The 7,500-nt window shown below is 40.0% G+C and overlaps 1 long non-coding RNA gene across 3 annotated transcripts in view; it reads left to right on the forward strand.

The window, feature by feature from the left end:
- The window catches only part of LOC135098025 (uncharacterized), a 79,221-nt gene that overhangs the window by 18,435 nt on the left and 53,286 nt on the right, over window positions 1-7,500 (forward strand). For all 3 annotated transcript variants that reach the window (XR_010266464.1, XR_010266465.1, XR_010266466.1), the window contains one exon: window positions 1-11. This exon is cut by the window's left edge and continues 81 nt beyond it. This is a non-coding gene — a long non-coding RNA (uncharacterized LOC135098025). The remainder of the gene's footprint in view (window positions 12-7,500) is intronic.

The raw sequence follows: 7,500 nt of genomic DNA on the forward strand, positions 1-7,500 counted from the left end.
GCTCGGACAAGGTGAGCATCAAACACTTACGTGGTCGTGAAATGTAATTGAAGTGTAATGAGCGAGAGGAGGATTCTCCACTTCAATGGTGGAATGACCTCTGCCTTTCTACGAATGTGTGGGTAGTTTGATGGCCCGGGAAGTTAATAATCCTTGACTGCAATGTCTCATTCATGACATCTGCTTACCCCAGTGAATGTCCACGATGTCACCACTACGATGGCCAGTTATAAGACTGCCATAGCGACTGAGTTGGTGCAAAAAGTATCCCCTACCTGGCGGACAGTACCTCCTTGCCCACGAGATCATCCCTTTCATTCTGTGTAACTTAATATAATCAAGCGTTGTTGAAGCGTGATCAGACGCATGTTAACGGGAGGTCATTGAACTGAAGAGGGGAAGAGGTTTGATGGGAGGAGATATTGGTAATACTGCATACTAGTTTCCAGAAGTGTTGGACGTGCTTGAATCATACTTTGTTGTGCAGTATTTTTGAGACATAGACGTTGATTTGGCGCGCTCAAAAAACACGCGAAAATTTGACTTTCCGGGGAGAATGGTGGCTTCGGCCGCCCAAAACCTGCAGATGGCGCTCTCTCTCTCTCTCTCTCTCTCTCTCTCTCTCTCTCTCTCTCTCTCTCTCTCTCTCTCTCTCTCTCTCTCTCTCTCTCTCTCTCTCTCTCTCTATCTTCCCCCTCCCTCTCTCCCCATTCTCTCTCTTCCCCCCTCCCTCCCTCCCCATTCCCTCTCCCTATTTTCTCTTCCCCTTCCCTCCCTCCCCATTCCCTCTCTTTCCCCATTCCTTCCCTCCTCTCCCCCTTCCCTTCATCCTTACATTTCCTCCCTCCCTCCATCTCCCTCATCCCTTTCTATTTCATTTTGTTTTTTATTTATTTATTTATTTTTATTTATTCATTTAATTTATTTTTATTTAAGAAGGGTACCTGCCAAGGCCAACAAAATTGGAAAGAAAAAAATGTTCCCTGAGGCGCCGGTCCCCAAACTGAGTCAGAAACGATTGTCAAAAATTAGAGGATGAGTGTCTTGAAGCTTCCCTCTTGAGAGAGTAGTCTTGATAAGCGTCCACAGTGCTAGACGAAGACTTTGACTTGTGTTGATGAGGGGAGTAACAGTCTTCGGAGCTTTGTTCTTTATTAACAATATGTACAGAAAGAAGGGCAAGGAAAAGATGTCTCAGAGTGGTTAGTAATTAAGGAAAGATGTGCCAAACAGTTGTACAAGGGCTTAGCATTGACGTGTTTGGGCAAAGCACCTTATCTATTTCCGTCTTTAAGGTATACGTGGAAACAATGAAGGAAGTGATGATATTGCGTGGCTTGCATCCGTTGTTGTCATGGTTGGACACAAAACAAAGAGTAGAAGAAGATAATAAGGAGAAGAAAAGAATACGTTCAAGAAGAATTACTTGAAGAAAAAAAAAAAGGAGGAAAATGAATATAAAAAAAAGTTGAAGAAAATGATAAGCGTTATGTGATGGTCATTGTCTCTTATTTCCGAACACTCTACTAAAGTGACTCTAAATGAAGTTGATTGTCTAATTATTATTAATTATATTATAGAAGAAAAGGAAAACTGAACACACACACACACACACACACACACACTGAAATATTCTTTTTCAAAATATTTCGCAAGAACACTATCAAGACTTCCGTCATTATGTAACGCATCCATATATATATATATATATATATATATATATATATATATATATATATATATATATATATATATATATATATATATATATATATATATATATATATATATATATATATATATATATATATATATATATATATATATATATATATATATATATATATATATATATATATATATATATATATATATATATATATATATATATATATATATATATATATATATATATATATATATATATATATATATATATATATATATATATATATATATATATATATATATATATATATATATATATATATATATATATATATATATATATATATATATATATATATATATATATATATATATATATATATATATATATATATATATATATATATATATATATATATATATATATATATATATATATATATATATATATATATATATATATATATATATATATATATATATATATATATATATATAAACACATTTAACATCAGGTCACAAGCACACAGCGAACATCAATATGGACCCAAGTCTCAAACTCACACATCAAATTACAATATAGAAATATATCTGTGTATAAATACATCAGATTACAATATAATAAATATATCTCTATACAAGCACAGCCTGTGTTACCTTACAGAACTTTTCAGTCCCATGGATGTACCTGTGTACTGCTTTGTACATAACCATTGCTGCAACCTCTGCTCTTAACCTAATGACATTCATCCAAGTGTCCTTAATTCATTGTCCTTAATCCACACTATTTTCTTAATTCAATGTCCTTAATCCACATTATTTTCTTAATTCATTGTCCTTAATCCAGACTATTTCCTTAATATAGTGTCCTTAATCCAGACTATTTCCTTAATATAGTGTCCTTAATCCAGACTATTTCCTTAATATAGTGTCCTTAATCCAGACTATTTCCTTAATATAGTGTCCTTAATCCAGACTATTTCCTTAATATAGTATCCTTAATCCAGACTATTTCCTTAATATAGTGTCCTTAATCCAGACTATTTCCTTAATATAGTGTCCTTAATCCAGACTATTTCCTTAATATAGTGTCCTTAATCCAGACTATTTCCTTAATATAGTGTCCTTAATCCAGACTATTTCCTTAATATAGTGTCCTTAATCCAAATTATGTCCTTAATCTACTCTCCTTAATTGTAGATTCCTTAATTATAATATCCTTAACGACAACATTTTCTTAATCAGTGTATAATCCTCAATCCAGTCTATTTTCTTAATTTACTCTCCTAAATCTGTACTATTTTCTTTATCTGCCATCCTTAAGACGGTAGACAAAGTAGATCATCTACTTAATCTACTGTCGTTAATCCAGACTATTTTTTTTATTTACTATCCTTAATGTAGACAATTTTCTTCATCTACTATTCTTAATGTAGACTACTTTCTTGAAGTAATATCCTTCATCCAGTCTATCTTCTTAATGTAATATTCTTAATCCAGACCTCTTTCTTAATTTACTATCCTTAATACAAACTATTTACTTGATCTACTATCCTTAATCCAGATTGTTTTCTTAGTCTATCAACCTTGATCTTAATTTCCTTAATCCAGACCATTTTCTTAATCTGTTATCCTTAATTCAGACTATTTTCTTGATTTATTATCTCTAATCCAGTATATTTTCTTAATCTACTTTTCTTAATTCAGACTCTTTCCTTGATCTACCATCCTTAATCCTGATTTTTTTGTTAATGCATTAGTCTCAATTTAGACTATTTTTGACTCAGACTTTTTTAATCTACTATCCTCAATCCAGACTATTTTCTTAGTCTACTATTCTTAATCCAGGCCGTTTTATTAATTTGATATTTTTATTTTATTTTCCTTATTTTGTTATCCTTACTCTTCATTTCTTAGTGTAATATTTTCCTATGCAGGCTATTTTCTTAACTAATATCCTTAATCCAGACTATTTTCTTAATCTACTATCCTTTATCTTAATAACCTTGATTTACTGTCCATAATCTTCATTTTCTTAGTCTAATATATCTTTAATGAAGAACACAGTTTTATATCCTTAAGCCAGACTATTTTTTCTACTCTATTCACTGCTCCTATTTTCGTTTTGGGATCTTCTTTGAGCGGGATTTTTATTCATCTATTTCTTGCCTCTGCTGACCTCCCTGATGGATAACAAATCGAAACAAAACAAAAAAATCAATCAATCAATAAAATCAAGGCGGAGGCTGAGAGGACGCGGCACCTCTGGGCGTACGCAGACGGAGGACGTGAGTGAGGATGTCGAAGCGGTATCGTTTTCCGTTGAGCGTCAAGGTCATGGACAAATCATCATAATCTATCGCTGCTTGTAATTTACACAGCAGCGTTCGTCCAAACACGAAATCAAACCAGTGGCGCATGTATATCGTGTCCATCTTTCGCAGAGTGTCTGTGCCGCTGCCAAAGTGCAGCAGGACTCGTTTCGGCAGCACAGTCGATTTGCCTGTCCTGCACAGCATCTTGTCCTGACCAGTCTTAGTGATAGAGAATGTTGACGCGTTACCAGTGTTCACCATCACCGTCAGCGGCTCCTCGATGCCTAACGCTCGTGCGGCAAACATGAACGTTTTGCGTTGTGTGTCCGAAGGTTGTCTCCGCCGCAGACGTTTTGGGTGACGCAGGAACAGGATGCTGCTGTCGTCGGGATGGAACTCCTGCCGCACCTCGGCCTCCTGCAGGCGGCTCATGGACATGACTATTAGGTCCAAGTAGTGCTTCCTCACATCCCCGCGTACAATGACCGTCATGCGCGTGTTGACCGCCACGTAGCGACGCAGCATCACCACCACCTCGTCCAGCTCGATCACGTCCAACTCCAGCATGCCAGCCCAGGTAAACAAGTATTTCTTTACCGTCTCTTGCTTGCCCGTGACGATTCCCAGCCTCCGGGCCAGTGTTAGCCTCATGAGGCTGCATGAGGAGCCGCTGTCAAGCTGGACAAGGCACGGGTGGCCGCGCACGGTCGCGGACACCAGGCTTTCTTTCCCAATATTAAGACGGCACCACCTGCTCACGTTCCTCTCCTTGCTGACTCTCTTGGCATCCACCATCAGCCTCACCACGTCGTCTTTGTACCACCCTCTCATCTTCCATCTCTTGATGCCGTGCTTAACGCATTGACAGCACTCCATCTTCCCCCCTTCTTTCGTTCTCTCCTGCCCTCCCCCTGCTCTTCTTTGCCTGCTTCTCGTCGTCCTCCGCGTCCTGCCTCTTCCTCTTCTTGTCCTGCTTCGCGTCGTCGTCCTTAACCTGCCTCTGCCTCTTCTTGTCCTGCTTCTCGTCGTCCTCCGTGTCTAGCCTCTTCCTCTTCTTGTCCTGCTTCGCGTCGTCGTCCTTAACCTGCCTCTTCCTCTTCCTGTCCTGCTTCTCGTCGTCCTCCGTGTCTAGCCTCTTCCTCTTCTTGTCCTGCTTCTCGTCATCGTCCGTAACCTGCCTCTGCCTCTTCTTGTTCTGCTTCTCGTCGTCGTCATTAACCTGCCTCTTCCTTTTCTTGTCCTGGTTTTCCGTTTCCTCCGTGTCCTGTTTCTTTCTCTTGTTCTGTTTCTCGTCGTCGTCCTTGTTCTGCCTCTTTCTCTTCTTGGTGCGGTCCATAATCGGATGAAAACACTCCACGCTCATCGTTTTCTTGCCTTTGATGTCATTCCCGTCCCTCTGATTTTTGTGTTCTCGCCGGCTCGCGCGATGTTTCATCTCTGCACAGCCTTCAGTGACCGTCTTCTCGTGGCTGGTGCAGTTTTCGAGGCTCTCCAGCCGCCTCTTCTTGTTCTTGGTTAGTTTCTCCTTAGCCTTCCCCTTCTCACCGAGGGTCTCTTGGGCGTCCATTGCTTGTCGTTTCCTCTTGTTGTTGTTGAATCTCGTATTATGGAGTGTTGTGCCTAAATCTTCAGTAGAAAATCCAGGCATTGCACAGTCTTACTGGGAACCTGTTCGTCAGAGGGTATGGTATACCTTTGCGCCCCCTTCTTGGAGCGCTCAGCAGCTTGGAGCTAAAGACTTCGGCACCCACCAGGCGCACCAATCAGAGGCCTCGATTCAAGAATGTGATAAGGTCTTTAGCCAATCAGATACAGGAATGAAACAAAATATAAAATTATGACTATTTTTCATTAGCGGCAGTGATGCACTTTTCAATGAATTATGCTGAATCACTGCAATGAAGACTCCTTTCAAAACCATAGAAGTAATACATTTATATGATTTAGTATATTTAATTCTCTAAATAATAATTTCTATCAGTCACTTATCTGTGTTATTTGGCTCACAATTCATACATCAGCAGCTGTGCACTAATATCGCACTAACATTTGGCGCCACCACGGTCTGTCAGCCATTTAGAGCCGTGGAAAACCTCGCCAACAATGCCCATTCACACAACGTAACTGACGTGTAGTTTTGGCTCAGCTAAAATGACTTCCACTGCCACATTCTCGTGTCACTGTGCCGAGGAGAGCAAGTTCAGTCCCGCGCTTACAATGCCAAGGGTAGAACTCGAGCCGTGACCCTTACGTGCATCAGTGAGGAAGCAGGAAGAGCAGGAGGGGGATTATTATGAGCTGAGGACACAGTATGCTTGGCTTGTGTGCGTTTTAAGCCATTATTATCTAAGTTATAAGATTTTCTTAACGAATGAGTTGGTGCAAGTAGTGTCCCCTACCTGGCGGGCAGTACCTCTCGCCCAAGAGAACATTCCTTTCATTGTCTGTGTAACTTAACGTTGTTGTGGAAAAGGAGGAGGAGGTAAAATTAGAGGGAGTATATATTATCTTGGCAGTTTAGGTAAGAGAGAAAGCAAGAGGAGGAGGAGGAGGAGGAGGAGGAGATTAGCAATAAGTGATATAAATTGATATTAATTGTATGGGTTATGAAAGGAGGACGAGGTGGAGGAGGAAGAAGACGAGGAGGAGAAGGAAGAGGAGGAGGAGGAGGAGGAGGAGGAGGAGGAGGAGGAGGAGGAGGAGGAGGAGGGAGGAAGGGTGTATGTATGTGTGTGGTCTAAAGAGGCTGTAGAAATCTCTCTCTCTCTCTCTCTCTCTCTCTCTCTCTCTCTCTCTCTCTCTCTCTCTCTCTCTCTCTCTCTCTCTCTCTCTCTCTTTATTTAAACATAAGTACATTATCACCCGAAGGCGCCATTATCACCCGAAGAGAGAGAGAGAGAGAGAGAGAGAGAGAGAGAGAGAGAGAGAGAGAGAGAGAGAGAGAGAGAGAGAGAGAGAGAGAGAACATCGTCTCCCTTTCCTCTGATGATGGTGTTACTGCGCCCCTTCCCCTCCTCTCTCTCTCTCTCTCTCTCTCTCTCTCTCTCTCTCTCTCTCTCTCTCTCTCTCTCTCTCTCTCTCTCTCTTCGTATATATTCAAATGAGAGTTTTCTGGATAAAATTCGGTAGGAGGAGGAGGAGGAGGAGGAGAGTAATAAAGGTAATGTATATATGGAACGAGTGATAAATAGAGAGGGAATAAAAGAGAGAAAAGAAAAGATGAATAAGAAGAGGAAAAGAAGACGATGAACAGTAGTAGTAGTAGTAGTAGTAGGTTGTTGTTGTTGTTTTTGCTGTTGTTGTTGTCTTTGGCTTTCACTCTCTCCTCTCCCCTCAATCTTTCATATCCGCAGCTTTTTAAACTCCCCCTCTCTCTCTCTCTCTCTCTCTCTCTCTCTCTCTCTCTCTCTCTCTCTCTCTCTCTCTCGCTTACAAATTAGCGTTTTCTCCATTTTCTATAACTGTCCATGTATGTTCCGTAATAGTTCTCCTTGAAATAATTGAAGGGGTAACTAAA

Source organism: Scylla paramamosain, unplaced genomic scaffold, assembly GCF_035594125.1.
Source record: "Scylla paramamosain isolate STU-SP2022 unplaced genomic scaffold, ASM3559412v1 Contig41, whole genome shotgun sequence".
Lineage (NCBI taxonomy): Eukaryota > Metazoa > Arthropoda > Malacostraca > Decapoda > Portunidae > Scylla > Scylla paramamosain.